Here is a 26,251-nt window from a genome sequence, read left to right as displayed (position 1 = left end):
GGTCGGCGTGATTCGTCATGTTTCACAGCAAAAGCAATGACGCCAGCAACGTTTTACATGGAGCTAACAACCAGCGAGAACGATAAGTACGTCACTGGATCGCTCCTGCATCGTTTCACTGTTGCCGTGTTTGACGTCTCTACAGCGACCTAAACAGCGACACTGCAGCGATCGGCATCGTTGTCTATATCGCTGCAGCGTCGCTAAATGTGACAGTACCTTAAGGGAACATTCCAAGCACTTTATTTTATAAACCCTAATTTGATTTCCTTAGCTTATCTTTAGGAGGCATCACCTCTTCCACCTCCTGAACAGATGTCCTGGTTGTAATATCTCTTTCCTGTTGTGCTTTTGTCTTATTAACTTTATTGTAAACTTACCTGAAGGAGTCTCTGTGCTCTAAAAAAAAATTTTTTCTGGTTGACCAATAAAGGTATCACTCTGAGAATAATTTTGCAATTTGGGGGCACAAAATCATTTACATCGATTTTCCTAGATAACATCATACCGCAATATAATTTTTATTTGTACATCACAAATATATATATAAAAGTAAAATATACAGTACAGACCAAAAATTTGGACATACCTTCTCATTTAAAGATTTTTCTGTATTTTCATGACTATGAAAATTGTACATTCATTCTTAAAACAAGCCTACCACATCAACTACTCAGTAAACTAACTTTGCCCTGTTCCCTCCTTCCAAATATTACTCTGAATCTGCACCCTACAATTCATCTGTCTTCACACCCTCCATGCACAAGATAACTGCACTTGATACTTGACTATTGCACTTAAGCACACGGGCTGATGACCGGATCAGGCAGCTTTGTATGAAAATCCCTATTTATTATAATTGCCAGATCTGAAATAAAAAGCACTTTTCACGTATTGTGTCCCCCCATTTCTTGTAGATTGTAAGCTTGCGAACAGGGACCTCACTCCTAATGTCACTGTTTAAATTGTCTTAACTCGTACTGAATTTATTGTTTGTACATGTCCCCGCTTAATTGTAAAGTGCTTCGGAATATGTTGGCGCTATATAAATAAAATTTATTATTATTACTATTATTATTATTTACATTCACACTGAAGGCATGAAAACTATGAATTAACACACGTGGAATTATATACTTAACAAAAAAGTGTGAAACACCTTTTGCTTTGATGTCTGCTTTGCACACTCTTGGCATTCTCTTGATGAGCTTCAAGAGGTAGTCACCGGGAATGGTTTTCAATTCACAGGTGTGCCCTGTCAGGTTTCATAAGTGGGATTTCTTGCCTTATAAATGGGGTTTGGGACCATAAGTTGTGTTGTGCAGAAGTCTGGTGGATACACAGCTGATAGTCCTACTGAATAGACTGTTAGAATTTGTATTATGGCAAGAAAAAAGCAGCTAAGTAAAGAAAAACGAGTGGCAAAAACCATCAAGCGCTACAAAGAAACTGGCTCACATGAGGACCGCCCCAGGAAAGGAAGACCAAGAGTCACCTCTGCTTCTGAGGATAAGTTTATCCAAGTCACTAGCCTCAGAAATCGCAGGTTAACAGCAGCTCAGATTAGAGACCAGTTCAATGCCACACAGAATTCTAGCAGCATACACATCTCTACAACAACTGTTAAGAGGAGACTTTGTGCAGCAGGCCTTCATGGTAAAATAGCTGCTAGGAAACCACTGCTAAGGACAGGCAACAAGCAGAAGAGACTTGTTTGGGCTAAAGAACACAAGGAATGGACATTAGACCAGTGGACATCTGTGCTTTGGTCTGATGAGTCCACATTTGAGATCTTTGGTTCCAACCACTGTGTCTTTGTGCGACACAGAAAAGGTGAACGGATGGACTCTACATGCCTAGTTTCCACCGTTAAGCATGGAGGAGGAGGTGTGATGGTGTGGGGGTGCTTTGACCCCAAACACACCTTCAAGCTGTGTAAGGGCTATTTGACCAAGAAGGAGAGTGATGGGGTGCTACGCCAGATGACCTGGCCTCCACAGTCACCAGACCAGAACCCAATCGAGATGTTTTAGGGTGAGCTGGACCGCAGAGTGAAGGCAAAAGGGTCAACAAGTGCTAAGCATCTCTGGAAACTCCTTCAAGATTGTTGGGAAGACCATGCCCGGTGACTACCTCTTGAAGCTTATCAAGAATATGCCAAGAGTGTGCAAAGCAGTCATCAAAGCAAAAGTTGGCTATTTTGAAGAACTGAGAATATAAGACATAATTTCAGTTGTTTCACACTTTTTTCTTAAGTATATAATTCCACATGTGTTAATTCATAGTTTTACCACAAAATGTTACCAATAAGAACCCAAATTTATCCCGCACAAAACTAGCCCCGACTCAGGTCCGTCATCTGTTACTGGAACTATAGGAGGTTCCCATCTTTCTGGTAGAACAATGTCTCTGGAAATATGATGGCTCCCACCCCCCTCAAATAAAATGCAGTGAATTCTGCACTCCCAAATCCAAAGCCCCCCATCCTTCTGAGTACCACTGTGCCTCAACTGCAGTAAGCGACCACATGTTTGGCATTATTGTAGTGGGGAGAGAGCACTTAACAATTTACGGGATGTGTGCTGCCAGAAGCACAATCTGGGCACAATGTATGGGGGACGCTACAATATATAGGGGCTGTACACTTTATGGGGGTACAATGCATGGGCACTAAACTGGCATATTTGCAATTCTACAGAAAATAAGCCTGTAGTGGATGTTACAAAATAGTCACTGCAGCCGTAGATGAATTCTTGGAGACGTGCAATTTCTACAATGGGGTCATTTTTTGGGTTTTTCTGTTGTTCATGCAACTTTGGGGCTCCGCCAATGTCGCCGGCAAAATATTCTTCCAAAATTTGTGCTCCAAAAGCCAAATAGCGCTGCTTCCTTCTCAGTCCTGACATGTGGCGTTACAGTAATTTCTGATGACATATGGAGTGTCACCACTTTTGGGAGAAATTGTGCAATAAATTATGGGGTCCAGTTTCACTTATTAACCTTTGTGTATCTAGTAAGTTTGCAGCAAATACAAAAATTATATATTTACCACTAAAAGGTCATATTTCCATGTCTCAATGTTATAAAATTCTAATAGGTTTAAAATACTCACTACACCCCTACAGGAATTCCTAAGGCAGTGAAGTTTCCAATATAGGGTCACTTGGGGGGTTTCTGCTGCTTTGGCACCGCAGCTAACGGAGACCACAATCTATTCAAACAGAATCTGCATTCTAAAAGTAAAAAAAAAATAACTTTAAAATTGAGCTTGATTTAAGTTGGTATACATGCAGCACATAAATGCATGTTTACAATACCTAAAAGAAAGAAAATGAGCAAAACCCTACTGTAACTAAATAAGTAAAAAGCAAAAGTGCATTTAAATAACACAGGGTTCTTAGTAATACTGTTTTTGGGACTGGCCCTACGCTGTCTAATATTAAAAACCTTACCATGTGTCAGAGTTGACCTCAGTGTGTGAATAAGGGAAGACAAAAGGATCAGGTCCCAACCTATGGATATCAGTCTGGGGAAGCTTTTAAATGTAATTTCTAGCTCAGGAGAGGGAGGCCACACCCCGGCTTGCACAGAATGCAAAAATACAGAAAAAAAAAACACAAAATTGAGCTTGATTTAAGTTGGTATACATGCAGCATATAAACGCATGTTCACATTTGCCATAAAGCATAACAAAACCTACAATAAACAAGATGAGCAAAAAACCTGCTGTAACTTAATAAGTAAAAAGCAAAAGTGCATTTTAAATTACAAAGGGTTCGTAGTAATACTGTTTTTGATAAAAAAAAATAGCATAAAAGCCATCCCACCCGTTGACAAGGTGACCCAGATCGGGATGGGCCCTACACTGTATAATAGTAAAAACGTGCCATATGCCCAAACAGAAGTTTTTGACTACATATGCAATTACTTCCAAACATGACCATACCCCATAACAAACTGTGGGGTCCATTTTCACCTAATATCCACAATGAAAATTACACATTAGGGGCTAAAAAAAACATTTTTGTGAAAAAAAGAAAATTTTCCATATGACGAATTATTGTCATCAAATTCTGTGTAGTACGTGTGGGTTCAAAATGCTCACTATACTCTTGGATAAAATCCTTGAAAGGTCTAGTTTCCAAAATCGTGTCACATTTTTGAGGTTTCCACTGTTTAGACACATCAGAGTCTCTCCAAACGCATATGGTGTCTGCTCTCTATTCCAGCAATTTGTTTTAAAAAAAATCAAATGGTGCTACTATCTTTCCGAGCCCTGCTGTGCGCCCATACAATAGTTTTCCCCTACATATAGGGTATTGTCATACTCAGGAGAAATAGAACAACAAATTTTAGTGTCCTTTTTCTCTTGTTACCCTTGTGCAAATAAACAATTTGTGGGGAAAAATGAGATTCTTTTAATTTCAGGGCTCTATGTTATAAACTTCTGTGAAGCACCTGGTGGTTCAAAGTGCTCTCCACAAATCTAAATACATTCCTTGAGGGAATGCAAACACAAAACCCAGGTGCATTTTAAATGCAGGAGGGGGATATACACAGTGGTGGTCCACCCTCAATTCAATTGGCCCCAACTCCATAACATTGCATAGCAAAATAGGAGGACACGGAGTACATAAGTGCATATACAAATTTTTGTAATTTTATTTGTCTATCAAAAAATGTATAACCATGCACTCGCACATGATATCAAACAATCACATGGATTCAGTGTTATTATGTCAATGCACCAATACGGGTTAAAAAGGCACTAGGTCAGGCAATCGTATCTATATATGTATTTGTGTCAAAATGTGCATCATACTTCAAAAGACCGTGCCAAAACCTGATAAGATGTATCCCACCTGAGGCATGAAGGTGCTGAAACCAGTGTCTATTACAAAATTGCACATGCCCCGCAATCTACCCAGAAAGGGAAAGAGGGAAGGAAAAAAAAAGTGCAGTGTGTCAGGGGAAGGTACCATACCAAGAAAAAGTATTTAGTTAAAGTAACTATATAATATACCCATGGCTCATAGGTCCTTACCCAGAAACAAGACAGGGACTCCCCTGGTCAGGTGAAGCAGTTCTAACGTACAGTTCGCAGGCGTAGCGTCCTGCTTTCTCAAAGGAATGTAATGTGTTGGATGAACAGGACCTTCTTAAGCCCCAGGTGACCAATCACATGTTAGAAATTCACCAATCACAGTGGCATCAATGGCACATGCACAGTGGGCCCGAAAGGTCCCGGCATATGCTGTAAAGGCATCCAGCGTCACTGCACGCGCGCAAGGAGGTGCCCGGGTGAGTGCAGGAGACCATCGGACGCCCAGCAGCCCGCCGGACAACACGAGCAACACCATGGATGCGCACAGCCACAGATCACAAATATTTAAAATAATACACCCATGGTAATAACATAGTTCTTCTTATTGGAAAAGGCGTCTTCACAATCACAGATGCTCTTGGGTGATGTGATCTGACATGGTTAGTAGTAAGGGTCCATCCGGGGTACAGTATCACAGAAGGTATCCATTACATCAAATGTGGTGTTTATGTCCGATGGGTACAACATATAAAAAAAATGGTTACACACTCTTAAAAAGAAGAGTAATAAAAAAACACAATTTAAAACCACAACTAAAAACAAGTGAAAACACACAACACCTGACCGGCCGGATAGGATGGCCCAGCAGAGAATATACATGGATAATAATACTTCAATATGGAGAATTTTTAGCACAGGAAGGGAGAAAATGTCAATGTCTCATTAAGACCCCTCGGGGTCACAGTATCCGGAATCACCATCCATTTGGTTTCCATCTGGGCCAGGATCTTCTTATTGTTACCCCCCCCCCGATACTAAGATGTAACACATCGATCCCCCTGACCATGAAAGTCCTAGCATCACAGTTATGATATTGTAAGAAGTGGCGTGAAATAGTCTTAAGGTCAGGGGGATCGGACATCTTCTTGGCTGCACCAATATCCCACACATGCTCTTTCACTCTCACCCTCAGCTCCCTTGAGGTAAGGCCAATGTACATTTTTGGACACCCACAGGTGGCGTAATATATGACGTTAGTACTGCCACATGAGATCCGTTGGTGGATGTTAAAATCTCTCTTACCATCAGAGGACTGAAAGGTGGAGCAGCGCAGGACATTGGCGCAAACAAGACAATGGCCACATGTTATTGACCCAGGGGTAGGGCCTCTGGACCCAAATGGGTTCCTCAGGGTTGGTACATAATGACTCCGAACCAGTAAGTCCTTTAAATTCTTAGACCTCCTAGAGGTCATTAGGGGGAAGTCTCCCAGTGCGGTGCCCAAGGAAGGGAACCCAATATGCCCCAATGTTTCTTAAGAATTTGGCGCATCTGTTCCCACTCATGGTTATACGTGAAGATGAACCTAATAGGTCCATCTTTGTTGTCACTCTTAGAGCGACTCTGTGAGTGCAACAGATCACTTTGGGGGGTCTTTCTGGCCCTATCATAGCCACGTTTTATACATCTACCACTGTACCCACGTATTTGAAAACGTGTCTTTAAATCAGCAGCCTGTGCCTCACATTTTGGTTCTGATGAACAGATCCGTCTCACCCTGAGGAACTGTTCGACTGGGACGGCCCTCATCGTAGCTGAATAATGAGCTGAAGTAGCATGGATTAAAGCATTAACCGATGTAGGCTTCCTGTAGACATCAGTCTGGATGCGGCCAGAGGGATCCACCTCCAGACTGATGTCCAGGAAGTTAATTTTCTTACAATCCACAACATGTGTAAGGCGAATGTTGTATGGGTTTCGGTTTAAATCCTCTATGAAAGCATTGAGCTGATGCACCGTTACATCCCACAAAAATAAAATGTCATCAATATATCGATACCAGCACAGCATGGGAGGCGGCCTGGGCGCCCCGTCACCAAAAAGGAATCTCTCCCAGGCCCCAGGAAGAGATTATCATACGAGGGCGCACAGGCTGCGCCCATTGCTGTGCCATGTATCTGATGGTAAAAATGGTCTTTAAACACAAAAAATTGTGGGTGAGAACATAGTGCATCAGCTCGAAGATCAGCTCACATAGAGGGCTGTCCAGGTTGGAGGCCCCCAGGAAAAGATGGACGGCATCAAGGCCCTGAGAATGGTCGATGCAGGTGTATAAACTTTCGACATCTGCAGTCACTAACAAAGTATTACTATCCACAAGGATGCCGTCGACCTGTGCCAGGGCGTCCGAAGTATCCCTTATGTAGGAGGGTAGCGTTTCTACTATAGGTTTTAGATAATAATCGATAAATTTACAAATAGGGTCATTAAAACCGCCAATGCCTGACAAAATCGGGCGCCTTGGGTCTAGTTTCCAAAATTGGATCACCTGTGGGGGGGGGGTTCCCACTGTTTAGAAACATAATGGGCTCTCCAAACACAACAAGGCATTTGCTCTCAATTCTAGCAATTTTTACATTTGAAATGAAAAAATGGTGCTGCTTCCTTTCTGAGTCTGCCGTGCACCCAAACAATAGTTTTCACCTACATATGGGATATCGGTGTACGCAGGAGAAAATGCCAATTTCTCCTGTTACCCTTGTGAAAATAAAAAATTGGGGTCTAAAGTTGAATTTTTGTGAAAAAAGTAAAATGTTCACTTTTTGCTTCCACATTCCTTTAGTTCCTATGTAGCACCTCAAGGGTTAATAAACTTCTTGAATGTGGTTTTGAGAACTTTGAGGGGTGCAGTTTTTAGAATGGTGTCACTTTGAGGCATTTTCTGTCATATAGGCCCACCAAAGTCACTTCAAATGAGTTGGAAAAATTTGAAATTGCTGATCAACTTTTTACCCTTCAAATCCTTTTTTGTGTTTCAAAAGTTGTGCTGATGTAAAGTAGACATGTGGGAAATGTTCTTTATTAACTATTTTGTTTGACATAAGCCTCTGGTTTAAGGGCATATGAATTAAAAGTTTGAAAATTGCGAAATTTTACATTTTTTTTGCCAAATTTCCAATATTTTCTCAAATAAACATAAGTCATATCAAACAAATTTTACTACTATCATGAAGTACAATATAGAGAAAGAAAAACCTGAGGCATAAAAATCAAGTTCCTTTATATTTACAGGTATGATCAGTCACACAGTACCAACATATCGGCCAATATGGCTTTTATCAAGGTATTTATCTAGATAAAACATAACAGAATAAAGAAAATAAGAAATTACAGGACCGATCATATATCACATATTCAACGAGAAAAGAAGAAAGGAAAAAGAAGGGACATAGTTCTGACTAAAAATGAATAATTAAATCGTTCATTAAGGGCCCACATCACTTCAATGGAAAAACAATTATTTTGAAACTGTAAAAACAAAAGGATGAGGTGTATAATTATGAAATTGCCATAATAATGTACAAACTTAATACAATGTCACAAAAACCACATAGCCCTAAGGTAGTTATCAGGTTCAGGGAAAGAATCAGACTGAGAATAGTTCTGAGAACGGAAAGAGAGGAATACCATAAGTAAATGACATTATCTTGACCCAATATTATCTAAGATAAGAAAAAGGAAGACAATACCTGTGTGGCTTAGCTGCATAGAGCCATATTCTGCAGACATAAGAAAAGGGGAGTAGCAATGAGTATTGGTAAGTGATGTCCGAAAGATGAACATTAAGCATATTAGAAAAGAAGATCACGTTACTTATATGTGGATAAAGGAATCAGGGACTAGCCACTGCAGTGGAAGCAGGTGCCTGCCGAATATGGGTGGCACCTATATGTAGGGAACTTTGCGGTGATTATGTCATGCAGCTGCAGAAACCGGAAGTGGGGCGTTCGGGAAAAGAGCATGTTAAAAAGACACTATAGTGAATGTTCAATTGCTCAAGCGCCAAAATGATGGGCGGTGCATGCGCACAAGGCCAGAACGTCCAGAAGTGGGGCATAATAGTGCAAAGCTACTGTGCTGTATTATAGTGAGTGGTGCATGCATATAAAACCAGGGCCGCCGGAAGTTGGGCATAATGCAACAAAGCTATTGTGCGTGCACGGTTGAGGTGGAAGAATTTGATGGAGCATGTATGATAGCATGAAAGAACACTATTATGTTATGGCGTCCAATGATTACCGGTAATATGGAGGGATTGATGATATGGTTCTGATATAAGAAATGAAATCAGGATAGGACAAACCTGCACCAAAGAAAAGGGTAAAGCCGAAGGGTGGATACCGGATTTCCGCCATTAAGTCTGTGGAGAAGTAAACAAGATATAAAATTATTACAAAACAAAACATAAATGATAAATAAGTGATACATAAATGTAAATAAAACAGAAGAAGATATCAATGCATAACTTGATATTATCCATGAAACAACTGATATTGATCAATATACAGTACAGGCCAAAAGTTTGGACACACCTTCTCATTTAAAGATTTTTCTGTATTTTCATGACTATGAAAATTGTACATTCACACTGAAGGCATCAAAACTATGAATTAACACATGTGGAATTATATACTTAACAAAAAAGTGTGAAACAACTGAAATTATGTCTTATATTCTAGGTTCTTCAAAGTTGCCACCTTTTTGCTCTTTGCATTCTCTTGATGAGCTTCAAGAGGTAGTCACCGAGAATGGTCTTCCAACAATCTTGAAGGAGTTCCCAGAGATGCTTAGCACTTGTTGGCCCTTTTGCCTTCACTCTGGGGTCCAGCTCACAACAAACAATCTCGATTGGGTTCAGGTCTGGTGACTGTGGAGGCCAGGTCATCTGGCGTAGCACCTCATCACTCTCCTTCTTGGTCAAATAGCCCTTACACAGCCTGGAGGTGTCCTTGAGGTCATTGTCCTGTTGAAAAATAAATGATGGTCCAACTAAACGCAAACCGGATGGAATAGCATGCCGCTGCAAGATGCTGTGGTAGCCATGCTGGTTCAGTATGCCTTCAATTTTGAATAAATCCCCAACAGTGTCACCAGCAAAGCAACCCCACACCATCAGACCTCCTCCTCCATGCTTCATGGTGGGAACCAGGCATGTAGAGTCCATCCGTTCACCTTTTCTGTGTCGCACAAAGACACGGTGGTTGGAACCAAAGATCTCAAATTTGAACTCATCAGACCAAAGCACAGATTTCCACTGGTCTAATGTCCATTTATTCTGTTCTTTTGCACAAACAAGTCTCTTCTATTTGTTGCCTGTCCTTAGCAGTGGTTTTCTAGCAACTATTTTACCATGAAGACCTGCTGCACAAAGTCTCCTCTTAACAGTCATTGTAAAGATGTGTCTGCTGCTAGAACTCTGTGTGGCATTGACCTGGTCTCTAATCTGTGCTGTGGTTAACCTGCGATTTCTGAGGCTGGTGACTTGGATAAACTTATCCTCAGAAGCAGAGGTGACTCTTGGTCTTCCTTTCCTGGGGCGGTCCTCATGTGAGCCAGTTTCTTTGTAGCGCTTGATGGTTTTTGCCACTCGTTTTTCTTTACTTAGCTGCTTTAATCTTGCCATAATACAAATTCTAACAGTCTATTCAGTAGGACTATCAGCTGTGTATCCACCAGACTTCTGCACAACAAGACTGATGGTCCCATTCCCATTTGTAAGGCAAGAAATCCCACTTATTAAACCTGACAGGACACACCTGTGAAGTGAAAACCATATCCGGTGACTACCTCTTGAAGCTTATCAAGAGAATGCCAAGAGTGTGCAAAACAGTCATCAAAGCAAAAGGTGGCTATTTTGAAGAACCTAGAATATAAGACATAATTTCAGTTGTTTCACACTTTTGTTAAGTATATTATTACACATGTGTTAATTCATAGTTTTGATGACTTCAGTGTGAATGTACAATTTTCATAGTCATGAAAATACAGAAAAATATTTAAATGAGAAGGTGTGTCCAAACTTTTGGTCTGTACTGTAGTTTAAATGGTTCTAGGGCTTGGAGGACTTAAATTCAATAGATCTCCCTCTCTTTTAGTAACTGTATTCTATTTCCACCTGTCCTGGGCATAGGTATGCTTTCAATCACCTGATATCGACATTGTGAAATACTGTGATTATGAGAAATAAAGAGAGCTGGTATCGGCAACATGGTTTTTCTACAGCGAATTGTAGATTTGTATTGTGAAATGCAGTCTCGGATATGTTGGGTGGTCTCACCAACGTATCTGAGACCACAAGGGCACTTAATTAGATTAAGTAGATAACATATGAGGACTCAGTCACAACTGAAAAAACCTTTGATGGGAAATCTTTTACCCGATCTAGGGTGTGTGAAGGTTTCTCCCTTGGTACTGTAATATTCAAGCACTAGAGGCAGTGCAAGGATGGAAATGTTCCCTTCCATTGTGTCCTAAAAAGAGGTTGAGAATCTTTCCCTTGTATGCTGCCTATATCCGCCCAAACTAAAAGGTTGCATGAGTTTGGTGGTTTCTTTTGACAAATTAATGATGGAATCTGAAATTCAGAGATGTCAGGATATGAGTTTCCAAGAAGTGGCCAGTGTCTTCGAATAATTTTATGGAACAAATTCATAAAGGGATGATATGTATTAACAAAAAACATTTTGTGAGTATTAGAGTCTGAAGTACGTGGAGGTGTGAAAGAAGGGGATAATAAGGAATCAGGATATCATTTGTTGTACATCAGGACAATGACCCAAAAGACACCTCTATTCTATTTCAGGACTTTGTGACCAGAAAGGAGAGGAATGAAGAGATGTATCGAATGACATGACCGGCAAAATCACCTGACCTCAAACCAGTTGAGATAGTTTGGGATGTTTTAGACCATAGAGTGAAGACAAAGTGCTCAGCATGTCGGAGAAGTCTTTCATCTAGTTGCCATTCCAGGTGACTTCCCGGTGAAGTTGCTTTGAGTAATATAAGGTTTAACACATAACCTGGTTTGTTTCATATGTTGTTTTACTCCTTGTTTCCATTTGATCCTTTGTGGTTTTGCTACCTTCACTCTGAATCAACAGTATGTACTGCACATTCTTAAAACAACAAGACAAATTTAATAAATGTGTGTATACGGTGACTTAAGTGTGTTTTTGTAGTTGTAGTAAATTTCCACGTCAATTAGATGTTACTGAATAGTGTTTAGAATTTTTGTGGTCAATGCAATTACATATCATTCTACTGTAAATGTTGTTTTTCAACTTGCTATAATATGAGAAGATCAATTGTATTTCTGAGCACCAGAATAACCTGTCCTTACAAAAAAGGTGAAGGAACTCTCCCTTCTGCATTCTATTTCTATTCACCATGTAGATAATACTAGTCTGGCTCCAACCTCTGAAAGAACATAGGCAGATTTGTAAAATTGGCAACAGCTGCATAATAGTAGGAACAAAACTTCTTGCACATGCAATATAAAAATGATTTACAAACTAATGCCAGAGTTAAAAAGAAACCTAATTGTGTTCTGAAACATTATAATTACAAAAACATATGTGCAATAGGTTTTTTATAACGGGAATGGTGTGTAGCTTTGTTAAAAACCGTAAAGGGAGTCTGTCACCCGCAAAAATAAATATTATACACTGTGTGAAAAAGTTATTGCCCCCTAAACCTTATAACTGGCTGGCTCAACCTTAGCAGCAACAACTGCAATCAAATGTTTCTGATAACTGGCAATGAGTCTTTTACAACATTCTGGAGGAATTTTGTTCCACTCATTTTTGCAAAATAGTTGTAATTCAGCTATATTGGAGGCTTTCTGAGCATGAACCAACTTTTTAAGGTCATGTCACAGTATCTACACAAAGCCCCCATGCAGCATTAAGTCCTCTCACAGTTCCACATGCAATATTATGTCCCCACACAGCCCTTCACACACAGTATCCTGCCACCACAAAGCCCTCCATGCAGTATGATATCCCTTCACAGATATGCATGCAGTATGATGTACTCACACAGGCCCATGCAGTAGATTTACTTCAAATGACAACTTAATTAATTTGGTATTGTACTAATCAGTAAATTTTCATGGGAAATGAAATCCGACTCTCATTACAACATATTGGCCTAAGATGTCCCTTGACTGTTTGGTCAATGATAGTAAATTGACTATTAATATAAAACGTACTATATACAAGTGCTTCTTACTATTGTAGAATATCATCAAAAAGTTAATTTATTTCAGTTCTTCAATACAAAAAGTGAAACTCATATATTATATAGAGTCATTACAAACAGAGTGATCTATTTCAAGTGTCTATTTCTGTTAATGTTGATGATTATGGCTTACAGCCAATGAAAACACAAAAGTCATTATCTCAGTAAATTAGAATGATTAACAAAAACAACTGCAAAGGCTTCCTAAGCATTTAAAAATGTCCCTTATTCTGTTTTAGTAGGCTCCACAATCATGGGGAAGACTGCTGACTTGACAGATGTCCAGAAGGCAGTCATTGACACACTCCAGAAGAAGGGTAAGCCACAAAAGATCATTGCTAAAGAAGCTGGCTGTTCACAGAGTACTGTATCCATGGATATTAATGAAGAGTTGAGTGGAAGGAAAAAATTGTGGTACAAAAGGTGTGAAAGCAACCGGGATTACAGCAGCCTTGAAAGGATTGTTAAGTAAAGACCATTCAAAATTTGAAGGAGATTCACAGAAATGTCTTACCTGGGCCAAGGAGAAAAAGAACTGGACTGTTGCTCAGTGGTCCAAGGTGTTTTCAGAAGAAAGTAAATTTTGGATTTCATTTGGAAATCAAGGTTCCAGAGTCTGGAAGAAGAGTGGAGAGGCCACAATCCAAGCTGCTTTAGGTCTAGTGTGAAGTTTCCACAATCAGTGATGGCTTGGGGGGCCATATCCTCTTCTGGTCTACATCCACTGTGTTTTATCAAGACCAAAGTCAGCACAGCCGACTACCAGAAAATTTTACAGCACTTCATGCTTCCCTCTGCAGATAAGCTTTTTGGAGATGTAAATTCAATTGTCCAGCAGGAGGTGGCACCTGTCCACACTGCCAAAAGTACCAATACCTGGTTTAAATCAACAGTATCACTGTGCTTAATTGGCCAGCAAACTTGCCTCACTCTAAACCCATAGAGAATCTATGAGGTATTGTCAAGAGGAAAATGAGATACACCAGACCCAACAATGCAGATGAGCTGAAGGCTGCTATCAAAGCAACCTGGGCTTCCATAACACCTCAGCAGTGCCACAGGCTGATCGCCTCCATGCCACGCCACATTGATGCAGTAATTGATGTAAAAGGAGCCCCAACCAAGTATTGAGTGCATTTAGTGAGCACGCATTTCAGTAGGCCAACATTTTGGATTCTAAAATCATTTTTCAAGATCGTGTTATAAAGTATTCTAATTTACTGAGATATAATATATGAGATTCACTTTTTGTATTGAAGAACTGAAATAAATTAATGTAATAAATTAAATAAGTACTACCTAACCTACAGTATATAAAAGACATTTTACCATTTAAAAGCAATGTAATAACTGTTGGTAAAGTGTAACTAGCGTGTTTCATCATTGCTTCATTTGTTAATTCATTTGTGGTTAATAAAACTACACACCTCATTATTTTATATTTGTACATCTATGTAGCAATTCAGAGTGTGTCTTTCTTTGGTAATTCATAGTGTTATGCCTGTGGTCATGATTATCATGACTATAGATCCATTAATGAGCAGATAAAATAAAGCTGTTGTGTAGTTTGAGAGCTCTGATGGTCCGGTATACCTGGTTTCAGTTTTCCTTTTCGTAACTTTGGATGGATGATGACAAATGTAACACAGATATTGTGAGATCTGAGTAACCTAAAGAATTATGTGGATCAGAACATGATCTACATTTGAAAAAAATCACAAGTACTATGTATTCCAGCATATTTGTTGATGGATGAATCTTGATTCTAACAGATTGTTCACTTAACCCCTTAACCTTTGGAGTTTTTTTCGGTTTAGTGTTTTCGTTTTTCGCTCCCCTTCTTCTCAGAGCCATATCTTTTTTATTTTTCCATCAATATGGCTGAGTGAGGGCTTGTTTTTGGCGGGAAGAGTTGTAACTTTGAACAATACCATGAGTTTAACCATGTCATGTACTAGAAAATGGGAAAAAAAATCCAAGTGCAATGAAATTGCAAAAAAAGTGCAGTCCCACAGTTGTTTTTTGTTTGGCTTTTTTACTAGGTTCACTAAATGCTAAACTGACCTGCCATTATGATTCTCCAGGTCATTAGGAGTTTATAGACACCAAACATGTCTAGGCTCTTTTTTTTCTAAGTGGTGAAAAAAAATTCCATACTTTTTTTTTTTAAATTGCGCCATTTCCGATACCCGTAGCGTCTCCATTTTTCGTGATCTGGGGTTGGGTGAGGACTTATTTTTTGCGTGCCGAGCTGACGTTTTTAATTATATCACATTTGTGTAGATACAATCTTGTGATTGCCCGTTATTGCATTTTAATGCAATGTTGCGGCAACCAAAAAAAGTAATTCTGGCGTTTTGACTTTTTTTTCCCACTACGCCGTTCAGCGATCAGGTTAATCCTTTTTTTGCTGATAGACTGGGTGATTCTGAATGGGACGATACCAAATATGTGAAAGTTTGATTTTTTTTATTGTTTTATTTTGAATGGGGCGAAAGGGGGATGATTTGAACTTTTAGATTTTTTATATATATATTTTTAAAAACATTTTTTTTACTTTTGGTATGCTTCAATAGTCTCCATGGGAGACTCGAAGCTACCATAACCCAATAGGCTCTGCTACATAGAGGCAATGAACAGATGCCTCTATATAGCAGAATTGCTCACTTGCAAGCGGTGGGCGTATTTCTGGCACAATTTCCGGAAGTGCTTGTTTAATGCTGCTCTCAGAGTTTGACAGCAGCATTTAACTGGTTAATAGCAGCGGGTGGATCGCGATTCCACCCGCGGCTATTGCGGGCACATGTCAGCTGTTCAAAACAGCTGATGTCTCAGGAAAGATGTGGGCTTACTGCCAGAGCCCACATAATAGGGAGGGAGTCCGACATCGGTGTACTATTACGCCCGATGTCGGAAAGAGGTTAAACTTATTGAAATCCCAATGATAACATCAATTTATCTCAAGTGCCATCATATTTAAGGCTGGACAGTACATTACAAGCCATTGTTACCATCCACCTTTTATGTCTCCCTATTTCCTCATAGATTGTAAGCTTACAAGCAGGGATCTCTTGGCATCTGTTGATTTATGTGATTATTGTTATTCTGTAATGTCTATTGTGTGTACAAGTCCCTTCTAAAATGTAAAGTGCTGCAAAATATGTTGGCGCTATAAAAATAAAATTATTATTATTTACTAATGATAAAATAGATCTACTGTTATTAGGAATTAACTTTTTTCAGCTTGGGTTTTTCATTCTTTTAACCACCATCTGCAGTGCTCATAAATCTTACAGCTAAATAACAATTCAGGCAGGATAACTCCTTTGAAAGAGGATAATTCAGATAAATGGGAAAACTTCTTCAAAACTTCCTGGGTCGAAAACGTTATCTGATGTCCAGACCTATCTACTATATAATTGTCTAAGGGTCACTTCCGTCTTTCTGTCCTTCTGTCTTTCTGTCACGGATATTCATTGGTCGCGGCCTCTGTCTGTCAAGGAAATCCAAGTTGCTAATTGGTTGCGGCAAAACAGCCACAACCAATCAGCGACGGGCACAGTCCGGAAGAAAATGGCCACTCCTATCTCCCTGCAGACACTGCCCGGCGCCAGCATACTCCCCTCCAGCCACCGCTAACACAGGGTTAATGCCGGCGGTAACGGACCGCGTTATGCCGCGGGTAACGCACTCCATTACCGCCGCTATTAACCCTGTGTGTCCCAAACTTTTTACTATTGATGCTGCCTATGCGGCATCAATAGTAAAAAAATGTAATGTTAAAAATAATTAAAAAAACAAAAAACCTGCTATACTCACCCTCTGTAGTCCGCCGAGCCGCTCGCGCCTGCCGCCATCTTCCGTTCCTAGTGATGCATTGCGAAATTACCCAGAAGACTGTTTAATATTGATTTCAGTGATCCATTGAGCCTTGAGACACAATACCATCCATGAGTTTATTTGAAAAAGAAAACAATTGAATCTTTATGACACTAAAATCCAATTTGCATAATAATTTGGAACACAGTATATATCAATTGCATTTTACTTATATATTTCACCAGAATTCAATTACATTTTTTAATTTAAATTCATCTATTATTTACACGCCTTCGAATAGAAATCATATCAATCAATGATTTTACTTTTGTTATTATATTTTTTATTCTCAATTTTGTTTTTAATTTGTCTATGTTGTTACACATTATCATTAATCTGTGGAACTCATGGGTGGACGTACCCTCCTCAATCACATGATCATGCATTACTCTGTCGATAGTTTTCAACTAAGATTTTTGGCTGGTCTATTTCTGTGTTGACTGCAATCACAAGGAATTGTAGTATTTCATGTATCACAATTACTTGAGTGAGCCTGAATAAGGCGAGAAGCCCTTTGGAGTGTAGACATTCTGTTGGTTTTTGTGGTTTGTTGTGGTTCAGTAATTTGCTGCACTGTTTTGTAATGATTCGAAAATAAAGCATTGAAAATTTTTACATGTTTGTTGAGCTGGATGAATTTCTTTTTTTTCTGTTCAGTTGAAATTTCTCCAGGATAGTGGTATAGACTCTAGCCTCAATGTATGTATTTTAATTGTTGGTTAGCTGGTGATTTTTTATTGTGCTAAAAAAAATTACTACTACAGTGCTTGACTCTACTATCAAGAAAGACACATAGAAAAACATTGGTTCATTTCAGTCAGCCACCTTTTTATGAGCAAGATCTAGTATTAACCTCCTATAGTATTTGTAGTTGGATTAAAGTAGAAGGTCTCAATAAACCGGATAACATATGTACGACTCGTAAACCTCTAAAATCAAAGTTGCATTAAATATTACTTAAAAAGGACCTAGGTCCTCAAAAGATATACATCACACACAATAATAGAGAAGCTAAAAAGACAAGGAAAGAATTCTACCACAACCCTACCAAGGGACCAGTTCTGGTTACTTGCCTACCAGCGCAGGTTGGCACACTATGATAGAATGCCCTGTACTGACCCAAGAAAGAAGCACCAATATATTGGTGATAGGTCCTAAAGCAGACAATCCTAACCAAGAGATAACAATACCGAACAGAGTGACAGACTTAACGAATACTTAATCATGAAAACAACGATAATTTTTAGAACTGAAACATGGCTGTACTTCAGTAATCATTGTTGATCAATTTCAGGGGATATATAGATCCTGTCACTATAGAGACGCCAGGCAATAATGAATAACTGGTAGGAAACAATGATCATAGATAAATCTAACAGTTTCAATTGCTGTGCAAAAACTACCTAACCCTAAAATATACCTGGAATGCTGTCACCTGCCTGTCAATAGAGGGTTGGCCCTAGGAGATAGCGAAATGGTGCCCCCGCTCCACGTAGGCTGTCCCTTGTTGTCCCTAGGCAGCCATAACGCTGACACAGGCCAAATTAAATGGTCCATTTTAATATTAAAATGTATCATTATAATGTGTCCATTAAGATGATTTTACAATGAAAGATTATTGTGAATGAGCACAATAATCTCACAGTGTAAACATTCTGCCGATTGAATGATGAATGAGCAAAATATTTGCTCTTTGGGTGAAATTATTTTTAAGCTGACTCAATAATCATCACTCTTGGCAGCACATCATCATGCAGTGCCGAGAACATTGGCAGTCGGTACACACTGAATAATCTATTACATATTTTTTAGTTTGTATCATATAGCCTGGTTTGCCCATGTGAACAGTCTTTCAAACAATCACCGACCGGTACATGTTTACTGATCAGCAGTCATTTGGCTCCACCAATCTGTTCATATATATGGACCCTTAGTCATAGAAAAGATTTATTTGCTGTGCAGATAAGAAAAGCAAACTTAGGAGGTTATTTTATTTGTTTTCTATTGGCCAATGTGGTAGACATCCATGTGAAACCTGTATAAGGCCACATTCACACTTTGAGTATTTGGTCAGTATTTTACATCAGTATTTGTAAGCCAAAACCAGGAGTGGGTGATAAATACAGAAGTGGTACATATGTTTCTATTATACTGTTCCTCTGGTTGTTCCACTCCTGATGTTGACGTACAAATACTGATGTAAAATACTGACCAAATACTGATAGTGTTAACATGGCCTCAGGCTGGTTTGAAACACATAGCTGTCAATGCTGTTTTTGGAGCAGGGAGCAGTTTTTGAAGTAAAAATGCAAAAATTATGATGAAAATAATGTAATACCATGTTATCTTTTCCAACACTCCTACACACAGGAACGATCAGATCGGCCAAACAATAACGTGTTCTTTTTGAGAAAGAAACTCATCTGCAGCGGCTTATCTCCAGGATCAGCCATTGAAATTCAACAGGCCAAATCCTGCTCTCCCTCGACTTCACTTTTATTTTCCCTCAACTTATATTGTCCAGCGATCCCACCGATATCGGTGAGTTCGGGTGAATTTAGGCTGTGTATGGGGATCTTTAGAGACGTGACTGAGGTTTCCTCTTAAAATACTATAGACAGAGGCGTAGCTAGAGCTTTTGCCGCCCGGGGCTGTTCCCGAGTTTGGCGCCCCCCCCCCCCAGCTCAATACACACAAAGGTTACCAAAAATGGTTTTCCTGTTTTGTAGAACTTAAACTGGGCCTAATGGTGTCACCCCCACATGCCACACCTGTGACTTAATACCACCACACCATGACCAGGCCACATAGTGACCGAATAATACTACATACAAGGGACAAATACCACCGCACCATTTCCAGACCACATATTACCACCACATAGTGACTGAATACTACAATACTGATCAGTAATAAAAAAAAAAACCACAATACTATCACCATAAGTGCCAGTATTCACAGGAGATCTGTACTTAGTATGCAGTGTCTGTGTAGAGGTAATACAGAGATCACTGGTGACATTATACACAGGACCTCTATATAGTATACAGTGTATAGTGTCAGTGTATAGGTAACACTGACTCACCAGTGACGTCTCTAGGTGAAGTCCTTCATCTTTTATCCAGCACAGACCGCCATCATTCCTTCCAGCCAGGACTCGTTTCTGCAGGAAATAACACAGTTATCTCGAGCTCCGCTTCCAGAACACATTACTTAATTTTTCACAACTTCTACATTACATCACATGAAGAAAAAAAGGTGATATAGTGTCACTCTGCACAGTAACAGGACCGCCCCCCCATTTAAAACAGTATACTCAAAAAATAAAATAAATACATCACTGCAGTAACAATATCCCTTAATTATCCCCTATGGTAATAATATTCCCCACCCTGGCCCCGTTTCTCATTCCTGGCTCCAGCCATATGTTGTCGTATCCTGCCCTCATGAGTATCCATTCTACCCCATATGATCTCCACATCCTGCCCCACCAGCCTCCATCGTATCCGTCCTGCCCCATGATCCAATCCTGCCCCGTGTCTCCAATCATGCCCCGTATCTACATTCTGCCCATGCCTCAAGTCCTGCCCCCAGTGTGTCCAGCATATTACCCCCATGTTGTCCAGCAATCTGCCCCAGTGTGTCCAGCATATTACCCCCAGTGTGTCCAGCAATCTGCCCTCAGTGTGTCCAGCAATCTGCCCCAGTGTCCAGCCTTTCCCCAGTGTGTCCAGCAGTCTGCCCCAGTGTGTCCAGCATATTACCCCCAGTGTCCAGCATTGCCCCAGTGTGTCCAGTATATTACCCCCAGTGTGTCCAGCAATCTGCCCCAGTGTCCAGCATTGCCCCAGTGTGTCCAGAAGTCTGCCCCAGGGTCTCCAGCATTGCCTCAATGTGTCCAGAAATCTGCCCCAGGGTCTCCAGTATTGCCCCAGTGTGTCCAGCAATCTGCCCCAGGGTCTCCAGTATTGCCCCAGTGTGTCCAGCATTCTGCCCCATAGTCTCCTGTACTGCCCCAGTGTGTCCAGCATTCTGCCCCATGGTCTCCAGTATTGCCCCAGTGTGTCCAGCAATCTGCCCCATGGTCTCCTGTATTGCCCCAGTGTGTCCAGCATTCTGCCCCATGGTCTCCAGTATTGCCCCGGTGTGTCCAGCAATCTGCCCCATGGTCTCCAGTATTGCCCCAGTATGTCCAGAAGTCTGCCCCAGGGTCTCCAGCATTGCCTCAATGTGTCCTGAGATCTGCCCCATGGTCTCCAGTATTCAGAGTGTCCAGCATTCTGCCCCATAGTCTCCTGTACTGCCCCAGTGTGTCCAGCATTCTGCCCCATGGTCTCCAGTATTGCCCCAGTGTGTCCAGCATTCTGCCCCATGGTCTCCAGTATTGCCCCAGTGTGTCCAGCATTCTGCCCCATGGTCTCCAGTATTGCCCCAGTGTGTCCAGCATTCTGCCCCATGGTCTCCAGTATTGCCCCAGTGTGTCCAGCAATCTGCCCCATAGTCTCCTGTATTGCCCCAGTGTGTCCAGCAATCTGCCCCATGGTCTCCTGTATTGCCCCAGTGTGTCCAGCAATCTGCCCCATGGTCTCCTGTATTGCCCCAGTGTGTCCAGCAATCTGCCCCATGGTCTCCTGTATTGCCCCAGTGTGTCCAGCAATCTGCCCCATAGTCTCCTGTATTGCCCCAGTGTGTCCAGCAATCTGCCCCATGGTCTCCAGTATTGCCCCAGTGTGTCCAGCAATCTGCCCCATGGTCTCCAGTATTGCCCCAGTGTGTCCAGCAATCTGCCCCATAGTCTCCTGTATTGCCCCAGTGTGTCCAGCAATCTGCCCCATGGTCTCCTGTATTGCCCCAGTGTGTCCAGCAATCTGCCCCATGGTCTCCTGTATTGCCCCAGTGTGTCCAGCAATCTGCCCCATAGTCTCCTGTATTGCCCCAGTGTGTCCAGCAATCTGCCCCATGGTCTCCTGTATTGCCCCAGTGTGTCCAGCAATCTGCCCCATAGTCTCCTGTATTGCCCCAGTGTGTCCAGCAATCTGCCCCATGGCCTCCTGTATTATTGCCCCAGTGTGTCCAGCATTCTGCCCCATGGTCTCCAGCATTGCCCCAGCCCCAGACAGTCAGAAATAAAGAAAAAAAAAAAAAAGTAAAATCCTCACCTCTCCCGTTCCCAGCGCAGGTCCGGTGCAGTCAGCGTCTCTTCGGCTCTGCGACGCTCAGGACAGAGAGGCAGAGCGGCGCGCACAGTAGTGACGTCATCGCGCCCTCTGCTCTGAGACGTCGCAGAGTCAGAGGAGGCTGCAGCTGCCGGCGCCGCAGGAACCAGGAGAGGTGAGTATAGAGCGGGGGGCGGGGGCGGGGGCGGGACCCGGGGGTGGGGGGAGCTGGCCCTGGTCGTGGCGGCGGACGGCGCCGCCCGAAGATTTAAAGGGGCGTCTTTTTTTTTTTTTTTTTATCTTCTTCTGCAGCGCCGGCCGCCCCCAGCATTGTGCCGCCCGGGGCGGACCGCCCCCCCCGCACCCCCCTTCCTACGCCACTGACTATAGATAAATTGTATTGAAGGAAAAATATATGGGAGTCCCTGTTATCCTGAAAAGACCTGTTTTGACCTTACTCTGGCATCTAGAATGGTGAACGGGTACTTTGAGGATTCAACAAACACATCAGCTAAGCAACTACTGTTATCTTAAACAGACGCTCATAAAAAATGCATATTACAGACTTCCGTATGTATTTATACAGCATATTTACATTGTAGGGAAATTCTAGCCGCTTTCTGGCCATCTGCCAGTTACAACAGTGATATTGTTTATGGTGTTAGGCATTTTAAGGTGATATTGCTGAAATGACGGTTTCTTCAGGTACTTCCTGCGGATTATTACTGATCATATACTGATAACTAGTTTTATTCTCTGAATTATTTTCATGATCTCTTTGCAAAATGCCTTTTATATACGATACTGGACATAATGTTGGTTATATACAGAAGGTTATATAGGTGTATGGTAACTGTGCAAGTTATGTCATGTTTCGCGTGATAACGCTCGTCTCTTGCTTCATGTCTCTCTGAGTGAGGCTAAATACATAGGGTGATTATAAGCTATAGGGCGTTTGAATGCAGAATACAGACATCTTCTAAAAGTCACTGTCTGAAATCTCCAACACTAGCCCCAAATATCTCAGGTTTTTAACCCTTCATTATGGAGCCAATTTTCATTTTTGCATTTTTTTGTTTTTTCCTCCCCTTCTTTCCAGAGCTAATATATTTTTGCTTTTCTGACCACATAGGCATAGGAGGGTTGTTTTAATGAGATGAGTTGAACTTTTGAATGACATTAGTAATTTTATCACATAGTGTTCTGGAACACATGAAAAAAAATTCCAAGTGGGGAGAAATTTTGAAAGAAACGCAATTCTAACATTGTTTTTTGCTAAAAAAGATTCAATATGAGTAGTGTATAATCGGGTCCTTTCGTCAAACTCAATTTGACAGGTGGGCCCGCCCCTATCAGAGTGTATCAAAATGTGTAACCCCTCCCAGCCTCTGTCAGCCAGCTGTCCCTGTGTCTGGCTGATTTCCCCTTTTGATATAGTTTGATATTGTTAATTTGATCCAGCGATTATTATCCCAGTATTTGTTTGACTGATTTTCCCTTTTATCCTGGTATATTATGTATGTCTCTATCGAAATGTTAAATGTCACTATCAAAATGCGACTACTTGGTCATTATATGTTGTATTAAGTTTACTCTTATTTGATAACCCGATGACAGGAAAAAATGAGCCTGTGTTTCTGCACCATTACTTGATACTGCTATTCTCATTTTATGTGTTTTATAACGCACCAGGATCAGTGCATGGGCATATTATGTATATGGACATGTTACAACACCACGCCTGTGTTTCTGCACCATTATTTGATACTGCTATTCTCATTTTATGTGTTTTATAACACAGTTTCTCATTTTCAACATCACGCCTACATTATATGCAATGCTTAATAGTGTGATAATTCTCAATATTATGAAAAATGACAGTAATTGTATGAGTTTAAAAGACTTTATTAAAGTGTGTATCAGACACAATACATTGTATGTGGATTACAAATTTTCCAGCGTGTCCAGGGGGCTGTGTTAGTTGTGATATCCTGCTACGTGCCCGGTGTGGTTAACAGATAAAACTTTGCAATGCTAGCTAAACCTCAATATTGTACAGAAATCTAAAAAAAAATCGAGTGTTTTTTATAATCACTAGTATTCATATTAATAGTTGCTTTTAACTATCCTTTTAGAGTGTCTAGTAGTTTTATATTCTTTGGCTGATATATTTCTACACAAAGCTTCAAAACTATTTTGTAATTTATAATGTATGACAGTATTTTCATATGAAGTTACATCTCAGGCACTGTTCAGACTATTGTAATATCTGAGGCTTAAAATAGAGCCAAATAGCTACTTTCAAATCCGGACATACACCATTGATTTTATTGGGGTCTAAGGGGGTTCTATCAAGGTTTCCCACATAATAGTTATGGAAAGAATAATGCTACAGAATTGGCCGTTCCAGTTATAAAACAAAAATGATGAAAATTATCCTTGATGATAATGTGAAAAAGGCTTATGCAATGGGTTTATGGATCTCTACAATAAACACCATCTGTAGAAATTTGGTTCTAGAACTTGTTGGATTAGTGAATATAATAACGTTTGTCATATTTTATAACATACAGCTAATGATTCTTGCTTTTAACTTATATGTAACTGGTTAATGTTACTAATACCCTCTAACAAGGTGTCATGGTTCTGCATTTTCTGAAGAGTTGAGCTTCATCATCACAGTTAGCACCATGTAACTGTATGCATCTCCAATAATGGCTATAGATGTCAACTTTTAGCCTACTGCTTGTTTTATAAACTGTCAGGCTGGCATTTACATTTGGGCTGGCTGCATTATATTCTCTGGGGGGTTACATTATACTCAGGGGGCTACAATATATTCTGTGGGGTGGCTGCATTATACTCTGGAGTGGCATCATTATACTATATGTGGGCTACATTATACTGTATTTAGGACTATGGGGAATACATTATACTATATGAAGAACTATGGGGTGCATTATACTATGGGAAGTGAATTGTACTAAATGGATGACAATGGCGGTGCAATATACTATATGGAGCACTATGAGGAGTGTATTATACTATTTGGAGGACTGTGGCAGTACATTATACTATATGGAGGACTGAGGAGTGTATTATACTATATGGAGGACTGAGGCGTGTATTATACTATATGGAGGACTGAGGAGTGTATTATACTATATGGAGAACTGAGGAGTGTATTATACTATATGGAGAACTGAGGAGTGTATTATACTATATGGAGGACTGAGTAGTGTATTATACTATATGGAAGACTGAGGCATGTATTATACTATATGGAGGACTGAGGAGTGTATTATACTATATGGAGAACTGAGGAGTGAATTATACTATATGGAGGACTGAGGTGCAGCCTATTCATTGAGTGATTATTCATTCATTCATTCATTAGATTGTTTATGTGGGAACAGAAATCCTTGTTCTCAGCAGCACATCGCCGGTGTAAACTGTAGTTGTGTTGCTGATAACATGATATTGTATGGGGACAGATTGATCTAATTGTGATTGTTCTGTTCCCTTCATTCTTTCTTTGTTGGTGTAAAGAGGCCGGGAAACAAGGGAATGACTTCAGTATTGTCGATCACACTCGTTTAGTGGCCTGAGATCAGTGCATGTAAATACAGCAGAAATGCTTCGCAGGGAGATGAGGCATGGATGATGACAGTTGTAGTTAGCACCCGGCGCCTGGGAATAGCGCTAACTCTACTGCTTTTCCCAGCCGCCAAAGCATTTAATTATGGTATGTGTAATGATTTTTCGGATTGAAGTCAGCTGCGTAATGTCAGGTGCTATCAATCCCTGGTGTAAGTAATGGAGAGGTGTCTATCAGACACCCCCGCTACTAGCCCAGACCTGGCGAGACTCAACATTGTGAAGAGCGGTGACGGTAGTAACAGTACGGCTCTTCACAGTCGCCGAGCTCAGCGCAATACCTGGAATATCTGAAAAGCGGTGACGTTACTGATGTCACCGCTCTTCAGAGTCACCGGGTCTCATGCTGCGGGCGGAACCAAAAGTGGCTGTAGGCAAAGTTTATGGAGCATCAGAATGAGGTTCCATAGCCTTTGGTCGTCTCAATCCCTTCATT

The 26,251-nt window shown here is 40.7% G+C and overlaps 1 long non-coding RNA gene across 1 annotated transcript in view; it reads left to right on the top strand.

The window, feature by feature from the left end:
- The window catches only part of LOC138673972 (uncharacterized), a 237,326-nt gene extending 225,139 nt beyond the window's left edge, over window positions 1-12,187 (top strand). Inside the window, exon 3 of the long non-coding RNA XR_011320400.1 lies at window positions 11,688-12,187. This is a non-coding gene — a long non-coding RNA (uncharacterized lncRNA). The remainder of the gene's footprint in view (window positions 1-11,687) is intronic.
- Window positions 12,188-26,251: the final 14,064 nt, after the last annotated feature.

This window comes from Ranitomeya imitator, chromosome 4, assembly GCF_032444005.1.
Source record: "Ranitomeya imitator isolate aRanImi1 chromosome 4, aRanImi1.pri, whole genome shotgun sequence".
NCBI lineage: Eukaryota > Metazoa > Chordata > Amphibia > Anura > Dendrobatidae > Ranitomeya > Ranitomeya imitator.
Note: the sequence above shows the minus strand (reverse complement) of the source record. Positions and strands in the feature narration are given on the sequence as shown.